This window comes from Mauremys mutica, chromosome 24 (genome assembly GCF_020497125.1).
Source record: "Mauremys mutica isolate MM-2020 ecotype Southern chromosome 24, ASM2049712v1, whole genome shotgun sequence".
Lineage (NCBI taxonomy): Eukaryota > Metazoa > Chordata > Testudines > Geoemydidae > Mauremys > Mauremys mutica.
The window spans coordinates 5454531-5466647 of record NC_059095.1 but is presented as its reverse complement, the minus strand read 5'-3'; positions in this window follow the sequence as shown (position 1 = coordinate 5466647).

Genomic DNA, 12117 nt, shown 5'->3' with positions numbered 1-12117 from the left:
CGTTTGTGTGAAACCTGCTCAGCAGAAACAGTTCCTTTCTCAGGGAGGATTTATTTGCAAATATTCCAGCTGCAGATTGGGAATGCCTCCTTTCCACCCCCTTCCAGTGGATGTGTGCGCTAACTGAACCCAGGGCTCTGTACATACTCCTTGGGATCAGAGCACCTAAGCTGTGTGTCATATGCCCTATAGTGTATGTGTAACACCGACAGACCCCGGTCGGTGGCGGGTGGGATCAAACCTGGGATCTCTGGAGCTTAGTGCATGAGCCTCTACAGCATGCGCTAAAAGCCAACTTGCTGTTAGCGAAGGCTGTAGCGCAGACTCATTTGATCTCTCTCTCTAAGTGGTCTAGGTGCCACTAGCTGGGAGAGAACCCCACATCCGGCAGGTGTGTGGGTTATATCTGCACATGATGGGGATTCTCCTTTAGCCCAGCCAAGCGGGGCCTGTACCTGTGCCTATGGGTGCAAGTTCTGTGCCGTGATGTTTTGAGGATAGTGAATTTGTGAGGCTGAGATAGGAACCCAGAGGAAGCAGTTCTGTAGTTTTTCTTGTGAGCGCCCATCCCACCACTGAGATCAAGAGAAAAGCTGGGGGAGAGGGAAAAACACCTCGTTCTAGTCCCCACTGGCTTTGGCTTTTGAAGTCCCTCCTTGGTCATGGAGAGGAATGTCATCCCACATCAGCCATCATGTGTCTGTCACATATGTGTGTGCACACGACACAGGCTCTGCAGCGCGGCCATCTCTAGTCAAGCTTGGGTCAGCAGCAGGCAGTTCCTGTGCTGGAGCGCAGCAGTCGAAAGCTGCTCTCGGATGAAGGCGGAGCAGTTGGCGAGGGCCTCAGCCTCCGTTCAGGTAGGCAAGAGGAAGCGAACGCCAAAGCTTTAACACTTGGGGCGGGGATAGCTGCCAGGGCAAACCATAGATCTGATGCCACCTTGTCTTAGACTGGGATCTCCTCTGAGCAGGCCCTACTGCCGTGCCCAAACTTTAACAACCCGTCAACCCCTTTCACTAAAATGTCAAGTCTCGCGAACCCCCTCCTAAAAATGAATATTTCCAGGGATTTTCTCATTTACCCGAGTATAAATTATAACAGCAGTGATCTTGGCAATATAACATTTGTTTTTATGACATGCTTCTCACACACTATTTATTATTAATTATTTATCATTACAGTATTTTTATTACATTATGAAAACGGCACCACTCTTCCTAGATCTCACTTTGAATAAGCCTGTTACAAGACAAGGCTCCTATGTTTCATCAAGGAGGATCAGATGTGAAACAGCAGGAAGGGATTTAAGGAGCCAACTCAAAGCATTCCAGGCAAACAATGCACGTTACAACAAAGCTTAAACTTGTTTTTCATCATAATTTTAAAAACAATCTTTGCTGCCTATTTCATTTGAAAAACAGCAAAGAATATCCACCTCCCTTTCCATTTCTTATAAGGAGTCTTGAAGTTGAAATCTCCTCACTGTGATAGATGCTTGCTTTGATCTGCTTAGCTCTTGGAAGTCCAGGGGCTCTGGGCTGCTGGCCCCATGCTCCCCAGGGACAGCTCTGTCTGCCATTAAGGAATTTTTCCCCTGTAACATTTTGCGAACCCCCGTTTGGGAACCACTGCCTTAATGTATCATGTTCACTGGGGTCCCCTTCCATTTCACTCCAGTTACAGATGCTTAGGGCCCTGGTACAACTGCCCTCTCTTCCTCCCCGACCCCATCAGCCCAGCCCCGGAGCAAAGCAGAGTTGAGTCAGGTCTATATTGGACTGGAAGTCCTCAAGGGATGAGTGGTGGCAAAGGTTAGTGTTCTTGTATCTGCCCCCGTGCTGTAGAGGGGGCTGTGCTGATGGAGGTGCAAAACTGAGCTCCTGATTCCACTTGTGTTCCTTAAAGATCCCGTGGATTCATGAGGACAGGGGGGTTAATCCCAATGTCTGGGGCAAATTCAACTCAGGCCATTACAGCTGTAGAGGGGGAGCATCATTAATCTGCCCACCTAGATTACTTAGTTCAGAATATTCGAAGTGGTGGGACAGGAGCTCAAAGCAACAAAGTGCCATTTTAGGATCCATCATGTAACCTCCTCCCATCTGCAGCTCAGGTCATATGTGGGCAAGTCAGTTTCAGGTGTCCCTGGTCCACACCCATCTAATGAATCTCATTAGAGGAGTTATAATTCGTCTTCCACCTTAATGCAAGAAATGTCTATGTCAGCTCAAAAGTGCACAGGCTGCGAGAGCTTCTGTTCTGTCAGCAGCTACTTTACAAGAAACCACCTCAATCAATGAAAGATCTGCTTAGGAAATGCTGTCAAGGCATCACTCTGCCCAGGTACTTAGATTGATCATCACCACCTATTTATCTGATGCAAAGCTGCAGAGCTCGGTACAGAAGTTTGGAGTCAGCGTGCCTCACCCAGCACAGCTCTCCCGCCTGGAAGGACCAGGTACATAATTCGGAGGCACTCAGCAAATTAAATCATCCATGCCCCAGGCCTCTGGATGCTAGCAAAACAGGTCAGGCTTACCCGCCATGCACTGGGATGCATAGTTCACATTTAAGGCCAAGATCCAGCTCTTTTTTCGATGGGCATGGACCAAGACCTCGCATCTCTGCTTTCCACTGGGCTCAGACCAGACAAGGAGTAGTTTAAAGATCAGAGGAAAAGGCTGCGTATATGCAGTAGAGCTCTTGCTGGTGGCTAATCAGAAGTGAGTAAAGACACATAGGGAGAGACAGTCCCTGCCCCACAGAGCTTGCAATCTCAAAAGATGTGTTGCTATCTTCATTTCACAGGCAGGGAACTGAAGCACAGCAAGATTAAGTGACTTGACAATAGTCATACAGAAACCAGTGGCAAAGCCAGAAATGGAACCCAGAACCTTCACCACCAGGCCAACCTGAACGGTGGCCCTCCCACCAGCAGAGCACATTGAAACATCCCCTTCCAGGGGCTTAATAATCTGTCATAGTTTCTCCTCTGACATTTGTACGCGGGGCAGGTGATGGTGCAGCAGCGAGAGTGAAACGTTTTGCCTCTTGGCACCTTGCAAGGCAGCTCAGCGATAAGATCGAGAGCTGAGACATTTGTTGTTTTCGTTCTTTTTTTTCCAGCAGAATCTGCAAATTGCTGATAAGAGAAATAACCAGTATAGTCTCGCAGCTTAACTGGCCGTGGGAAGGAAGTGAGGGATAATCTCGGTATCGCAGCACTCCCGCCTCGAGTCTATTAACAACCATTTTGGAGCGGCAGATTCTTGGATAGAAAGACGACTTCTGATTAACTCAAAGATACTAAACCTCAGCTAATTCCCCCCTCCCCCCATTTTAAATTGCTCGTGATATCTTTCATCTAAAGAGAACAAATGCTTAGCACACAAAAGGCAAGGTGCGATAACTGATCATTGGTATTACAGGAGCACAGGCAGATCCCATTGTGCTAGGTACTGTACGCATAGACAGTCCCTGTCCAGACGAGCTTACAAGCCAAACAGAGAAGGGCTAGGTGGGGAAACAGAGGCACAGAGACCTGCCCAACATAAGGGCACATATCACCTGATTCTCTGGCCAACACCCTACACACTCAACCACTTTGTCTCCACTGAAGGGCTTCCATAAATGCCTATTACCTGGTTTCTTGTGCCTTCCTCTGAAGCAGCTAGCCACTGCCAGCGATGGCTACTGGCCCAGATGGATCACTGCTCTGACATAAGAATTGCTCTGTTGGCTATCACAGTGGCATCTAGAAACCTCAACTGAGATCCGGGCCTGTTGTACCAAGCACTCCACAGAGACATAGTGAGAGAGGGTCCCTGCCCCACAGAGCTGACAACCTAACTAGAGAGGCTGGACAAAAAGATTATTATCCCCATTTTGCAGAGGAGAAACTGAGGCGCAGAGAGCTGAAATGACTCACCCAGGGTGACACTGATGGAAAGTGGACCCACATCTCTTGAATCCCACCCCACTGCCCCGATGTCTTACTATGTGTATGGACAGCACCTGTGTAATGGGAGGCCACCTCGGCCAGGCCCTCTGGGCACTGCTGCAATACGAATTATTGACGCAGAGGAGTGAGATTGGAGAGGGTGGTAGACGGGTGGGGCAGAACGGAACAGAAAAGGAATGGAATTCCTACCCTATGGGGACACTCTTGACCACCATGGGTCTGAATCAAGGTGATATCTGTGGACTTTCTTCTTTTGCCCCAGAGTAGGAGAACGAGAGAGAGTGGTCGAGAGGCCAGGTCACGAGCCAGGAGAACCCCTCAGTTGTATTTGTAGTTCTGCCACTAGGTGACCTTGGCCACATCCCTTTGAGAGCTATGGATGACAATCGCTGTATTAGAGCGCGGTATTATCATCTTCCTGCCATTGATGGTTTGCACGAGAAACAGCTCTGATCCCAGGAACATCCTAGCTGCAGCTCCGGCAAGAAATGCAAACTGAGAAACATCATCTGGCTCCTTACAAGACAAGTTAGAGACGCTGAATGACTTTGGGAGGGTGAGAACAAAAAACCCTGAGCAGATTAACTCAGATTTGCATACGAGCCACAATAAGCGGGTAATTATAGCCTGACAGAAATGTGCAGGGGATCATCCTCCACCAGACGTTCAGTTATATCACCGCAACACCAATGGATTAAACCCTGGCTGCCGGTTCCTCATTGTGAGCTTGTAGGAGGCTGAGTTGGTGGAAAGACTCCGATTGACTTCAAAGGGATTTGAGTTAGGGCCCAGTCACCCCACTTTCTTGCCAACGCACACTCCAGCCGACACCTCAGAGACAGCATGGCAATGCGGATTCTACGCTGCAGCCCAAACACTGAGCCGCCGATATTGAGACCCCAGTACAACAGAAGACACGATCTCTGACGTGTAGATTACATGGTGCATAAACTATCCCTCCCCTTTTCGCAGAAGGGGAAAACTGAGGCTCAGGCCAGCAAAGTGCCTTGCCCAGGGTCACGTAGTGGAGAGACCCAGAAATAGATCTTAGATGTCCTGGCTTACAGTCCATCCAACCACTAGGCCAGCCTGCCTGAGGCCAAACCATTTCCGCCATCGTTTGAGTCATCACCAGTTTCTCTGGTTAGAGTACGGTGGGGGATGGAGCTGGCCTCTAGTGCCCCCTTGCAGTGAATTCACAGTCTCCAAAAGGACTGCCCCAATTTCCAGATGCACAATTATTAGTAGCAGTGGGATAGCAGCACCCGTAGCTCAAGCCAGCTCACTAAAACTTGCTGTGTGGATACTGTGGCTCCAGCGGCCACCCAAGGTCAGAACCAGCGGGGTCCAGTGGGCTTGGACTTGGGCTGCCATGGCCACACGGCTATTTTTAGCACGCTAGCTTAAGCGAAGCTAGCGTGAGTCCGTCTACACGTGCTGGGAGGCTGCAGTGTAGACGTACCCCAATGATTTGCCCCTGCACCCCCCACCCCAACCTTCTGTCTTGAATAAGGCCATTTCCATGACAGCAATGAAGTTGCATCCACTTACACCCCACACTGAATGTGACCCACTAATCTTTGGCTCTCAGGAGCTCATCTAGACCCAGCACCGTAGGTCGCTGGCAAACAGAACGTGACATCTCGGAGAACGACAGGGGTGTGACTAAGAAGTGAGAAGCCTGAATAACAAACATCTCAGCCTAGTTCCCCAGCTGGTGTAAACTGCTCCACTGAAATCAATGAACCAGCTCTCCAGCTGGTGTCACTCTGCCCGAGCACCGCTGAAATCAATGGGCTCGATTCCCAGCGGGTGTCTCTCGGCATTGCTCCACTGACGTATGTTTACAGCGATTGACACCACATGAGGATATTGGCCCCAGCAGCTCGTTGCCTGTCCGGAGATCTGCATCCAATCAAATGCGTTGCAGGCAGTTGCTTCAAAGAGAAGTGAGAACAGCCAGCCTTGGTGCTGCCGAGATGAAGACATGACGGTAACTATGCTATTACTCCTGCCATGCCCGTTTCGCCCGGGCGAGGGCCGTGACAGAGACAAACGTCTCACAGTTTAACCTCTGTGCTTAGGGTGCTTACGACCTTTCCCACCAAGCCTAGTAAAAACCTTCCCCTTAGCTGGATGTCTGAGTGGTTATTGGGACCCACCAGGGCTAGCGCCGACCAGGCCTTGCAGCTGCAGCACCTACAGCGCTTGCGTCTGAGCTGCGGCACAGTAGGTATGTTACTGGCACCCTAGGGGCCTGGGGTACAGAGTAACCCCAGTAATTACAAGGCTAACTGGTGGACAAAAGAATGAGCCATGGCCCTTTATGGGGGTGCTTAAAAAGAAAGAGACTTTGGGGGAAATCATGACACCGGATGGATTGAAAGGAGGGAGCTCTGTTATCATGCCTGACACCCCCACCATCTCCTGGGACCCCAGGATCCACCGTGGGACTGTTGGGCCTTCACCACCCTGAGAGCTGTCCTGACCAGACTGGGCCGGAAAGAGGGAACCAACGACCTCACCACCTCCTCTGACCTTGGCTAAGTCCTGAACAGCACCTCTCATGTGAGATGGGGGCGCCTGCCAACACCCCCACCCCCTTCTCCCACCTTATTTCTTCTTTTTCGCTCTCCTTTTGCCTTCGGACCAGGGAGGCAGCTAAAAGCAACACCCTAAGCAGCCCAGCACCGGTACGAGTTTGCCAGCTCTCTGGGTGACAGATCAGACCACGGGCTGTGCTCAAATTCCGCCAGCAGCGAGGTTACAACTGAGCATCAGCATCACCCAGAACTCGCATTTTCTTTTCTCTTCCCTGTTGTGGGTGTGTGTCTTAAAGGAAGCAGGACAGGACTTTAAACACAGCTCCAGCCATTCCCAACTAACTTTTTCTCTTCTCCCAAACATGGAATAGTTAATACTATCGTAAAGACTGTCACCCGGGGCAGGGTTTCCTTATCAAAGCTCTCTCCAGCTACAGGGAAAGGGAATAAGCAATAGTGTAAAACAAAAGCCTTACTTAATACTGTATATTTCCAACGTTTTACCTCTTTTCCCTTCTTTCTCAGTGCCTTTAAGAAAAGATTATAAAGATGTTTTGACTGGTGCTTGTTTCCAAGGGAAGAGTTTTCCCTGGTGGGTACAAACAGGTGTCTCCCTTCTGCTGCGAGCAGGTGGGAGCGATTCGCCCAGGACACCTCCAGAACCCCTGAAAGTGTCACACTCAGCCAGGGCAACATGTCACAGCTGAGACTGCTCAAGGACCGAGCATGGGGTTGGGATCACATCCTCATTTTGAGTCCTGATAAGCCACATCCTTGCTCTAGAAGTCAGTTCGTTAGTGGAATCTACCACCCCAGCCGCCCTTTTCCTTGTTAAGTGGGTCTCCGCCTCATTTTTATTTCTGCTGGGAGCCAACTTTCATCCCTTCTCTCTGTAACTGGGCTGGATGGGCACTCTCAGCTCAGTGCTGACACAGCTGCCCCAAGAGTTTGGTTGATGGAGCAGCACACACTGTAATCATGTTAAAAATTTCTTTTTGTACCTGATGGAGAGCCCTGGGGACCCGAGTTTCATAGGCATGGGAACTAGGGGTGCAGCACTGCCAGGTTTTGTGTGGGGTCCTGGCCACTGACCCCATGCCCAGGATTCCAGTGCTGTCAGCCCCACTCCCGGGATTTTGCTCCCAGCCCCAGCTGTGCCCCCCCCCAGCCCCCTGTGTCCCCCCACCCTCCCGGAGCCACAGCCCGGTCCTGGCCCCAGCTCTGAGGAGAGGGGGGTGCGGACAGGGGTATGTGGGAGTGTGAAGTAAAAAGTTTGGGGACCACTGGTTTTCAGCACCCCCACTGTAAAAAGTATTCCTGCACCACTGCCACGCCTTGCAGATCTCCATAGAGCAGTGGTATCACAGTACGAACTTCCCCTCCCACTACCCCAAGGCAGTCTGCCACCTCACCCCTTGCTGGGGAGAAACCCTCTCTAGCGTGCAGAGGCCAGATCAGGCTTCATGACCCACTGATGCCTAGATCTCTCTACTGGGAATGCCAAGGCCCCTGCTATAGATTGTTCAAACAAGCAGGGCCAGCTGTGATGGTGAGTGTTGCCATTTGTACACCTGGACATGGAATGAGACCAGTAACCACCAATTTAAAGGCACAGGGACCCAATTTTTAGAGGTACTGAGCAACTGCCCGAGCTGTGGGTGCTCAGCAGTTCTGAAATTCAGGCCTTCAGCACGTTTTCCTCCTGCATGATCATCACCTTCAGCAATTGTCATGAACAAGGGGGCTGGATCCACACCAGTGTCTATCCACTAAGGTTGGCTGTTGGTTCTCATCAGACTGCCGCATGGAGGAGACATGCTCTCTCTCCACCAACAATCGGCAGGTGAATTCACATGGACACCACACGGGCTTTTTGGCATCAGACTCTGCCAATGGGGAGCTGGGCAACTGACCGTTGCCCCCTGCTCTCCAATCTCATTCTTAAATCACCAGGAGATGGCGGGGCCGTTTTGTTTTGATAGCTCTTAGCATTTCAGAGGGGAGGAAACTCGCTTCTATGGAGACTCAAGACCCGATTCAAGCCAATGAGACTTAAATTCTGCTTCCTGTGGCCCCCCCAGCAGTAGAGAATAGCCCAGTGCTCTTTGACCATACACTCATCACACCCACTGGGGGCTGGGCTCTAGATCAGTCTTGCTCCGTTGTGACTGCTCTTCAGCAGTCGGGCAGGGCCCCGGTGCAGAGCAGATTCTCACTAGGCCGTTTCCCCTCCCTTTACGTCCCCTTTATGCTACCAAAGTGGTGTAAAAGCACCTGAGGGTGACTGAGAATCAGGCCCTATATCCGGACAGGCCTGCTGCTCTACAGTTTGTACGAAATCTTATGTACGCTCTAACTTGAAAGTTAACCACTTCATTGAATTTGAACACAGACCCTGATTTCATAGTCCCGCAGCCCCCCAGGATCCTGCAAAGGGCTACACCTAAGCAGAGCCTGCTGGGCATGCAACGGGAGCTCAGCCAACTGCACGAACGGGGCCACAGTCGACGTCTGGCGCTGAAAGCAGACGTACATTTCCTACTACAGTAGCCAAAAGACCCCTCCGACCTCTCTGTGGTTAAATGCTCTTTTCAGATTTCTACTACCCCATCCCTGAAAACTAAAACTATAAACAAGCCCCCCCATAGCCCAGGGACCACATGGATGAACTCTTATCTGCCATGCATCTAAATGCTGAAAACCCCAGGGCAATTGTGTGTAGTTGATGCCACAAAACAGCTGTAACTAATGTGCGGGTGTTGCTGATTGAGTGTCCACAAGGCAACGGCAGGGGAACACAATCGAGTACAGTACTCGCGTTTGTTGCGCTAGCATGCCCCTGCTCCTCACATTAAGGTAACACCGTACATGTACTTCAAGTACAAGGGTGATTGGGGGCAGCTAATGTCGAAAGGCGGAGGGTGGGATGGGAGATCAAATATAGTCAGTTATTCAAAGTTTTTTCCTTTTCAATGGCTAATAAATGTTGTTTTCAAGCGGCTGCCAGATTATTTTCTTCCTAATTTGGCTAGTGATTTAACCCCTTTCCTAATGGAGTTAAAATTAACATGGTTTTCCAGGTCCTCTCCTTGTTTATGCACCAGGAGAACAGCATGTGCATTAGATACTTAGTGCTGCAGAAACAACGTCAGCTTATTATGCTGTTGTCTAAATTGTTCCCACAGCAATAGAATTTTTAAAACATCACAGCAGTGTAGTTCCAGGGAGCTGCTGCTGAGAGATTTAATGAAATTAACGTTTGTTTGTTTCATCCACATGGCACCGCTTGTGGTCCCCCAGGCTTTAAGCTCTTTTCAGGCAGGGCCTGTCTTTCTCCTAAGGCAAACGGTGGGGTGCCCCTCCTAGGGGGCTGTGGATAAACGTCCAGGGGGGTGCAGCAGGGCCCAGGCCACCCAGCCCATCCCCCAGCTCTGCTCTGGTCCCATCCCAGCCGCCTCCCCAGCTTCCGTCCCTGCCCCCAGCCGAGGCTGGGGCTCCATTCCTGGCCTGGGTCCAAGGCTAGGGGCGGGGCCGGGAGCAGAACCGCACCTGGCCACGGGCCCAGCTGCTAGCCCACACCACAGCCCAGTTGCCACTCTCCTCCCGTCCCCAGCTTCTGCCTGTCCACAGCCCCGCTCCTGGCCTGACCCACTCGCAGCTGTGGCCTCAGCCTCACCCCCCCTTCCCCCATCTGCATCCCTGCTCCCAGCCCTGGCTCGGGGGGGGGGGGCGGGCGCGTGATCCTCAAAAGTTTGGGGACCACTCTACTAAGGGTTTGCACAGTCCCTATTTCTAGACTATTGGGGCTGTTTGTGGCTACTGTAATTCAAATAATTCATAGATTTTAACATTAGAAGAGATCCATGGGGCCAGACCTAATGCATCCAAGGGTGCTGAGGGAGTTGGCGGATGAGATTGCAGAGCCATTGGCCATTATCTTTGAAAACACGTGGTGAGCGGGGGAGGTCCCGGGCGATTTCCCATCTTTAAAAAAGGGAAAGAGAACCCAGGGAACTACAGACCGGTCAGCCTCACCTCAGTCCCTGGAAAAATCATGGAGCAGGTCCTCAAGGAATCAATTCTGAAGAACTTGGAGAAGAGGAAGGTGATCAGGAACAGTCAACATGGATACGCTAAGGGCAAGTCATGCCTGACCAACCTGATTGCCTTCTATGATAACTGGCTCTGTGGATATGGGGAAAGCAGTGGACGTGATGTATCTTGACTTTAGCAAAGCTTCTGATACAGTCTCCCACAGTATTCTTGCCAGCAAGTTAAAGAAGTATGGATTGGACGAATGGACTATAAGGTGGATAGAAAGCTGGCTAGATTGTCAGGCTCAACGGGTAGTGATCAACAGCTGAATGTCTAGTTGGCAGCCGGTATCAAGCGGAGTGCTCCAGGGGTCAGTCCTGGGGCCGGTTTTGTTCAACATCTTTATTAATGATCTGGATGATGGGATGGATTGCACCCTCAGCAAGTTCGCAGATGACACTAAGCTGGGGGGTGAGGTAGATATGCGGGAGGGTAGGGATAGGGTCCAGAGTGACCTAGACAAATTAGAGGATTGGGCCAAAAGAAATCTGATAAGGTTGAACAAGGACAAGTGCAGAGTCCTGCACTTAGGACAGAAGAATCCCATGCACTGCTACAGGCTGGGGACCGACTGGCTAAGCAGCAGTTCTGGGGAAAAGGACCTGAGGGTTACAGTGGACAAGATGCTGGATATGAGTCAGCAGGGTGCCCTCATTGCCAAGAAGGCTAACGGCATATTGGGCTGCATTAGTAGGAGCATTGCCAGCAGACTGAGGGAAGTGATTATTCCCCTCTATTTGGCACTGGTGAGGCCACAACTGGAGTATTGCGTCCAGTTTTGGGCCCCCCACTACAGAAAGGATGTGGACAAATTGGAAAGAGTCCAGCAGAGGGCAAAGAAAATGATCAGGGGGCTGGGACACTTGACTTATGAGGAGAGGCTGAGGAAACTGGGCTTATTTGGTTTGCAGAAGAGAAGAGTGTGGGGGGATTTGATAGCAGCCTTTAACTACCTGAAGGGAGGTTCCAAAGAGGATGGAGCTCGGCTGTTCTCAGGGGGTGGCAGATGACAGAACAAGAAGCAATGGTCTCAAGTTGCAGTGGGGGAGGTCTAGGTTAGATATTAGGGAACACTATTTCACTAGGAGGGTGGTGAAGCACTGGAATGGGTTCCCTAGGGAGGTGGTGGAATCTCCATCCTTTGAGGTTTTTAAGACCAGGCTTGACAAAGCCCTGGCTGGGATGATTTAGTTGGGGATTGGTCCTGCTTTGAGCAGGGGGTTAGACTAGATACCTCCTGAGGTCTCTTCCAACCCTAATCTTCTATGATTAGATCTAGTCTGACCTCCTCTATAATATATGTAGGCTAGAGAATTTTGTCCACTAACCTTCTGTATTGAGCCCAGTAACTTGTGTTTGACTAAAGCATGTTCCACAAAGCACCCAGTCTTTGAAGCCATTAACAGATGGAGGCTTCACCACTTTCCTTGAGAGTTTGTTTCAGTGCTTAGTCACCCTTACTGTTAAAAATGCATGCCTTGTTTCTTGATTGAATGTATCTGGCTTTTAACAGCC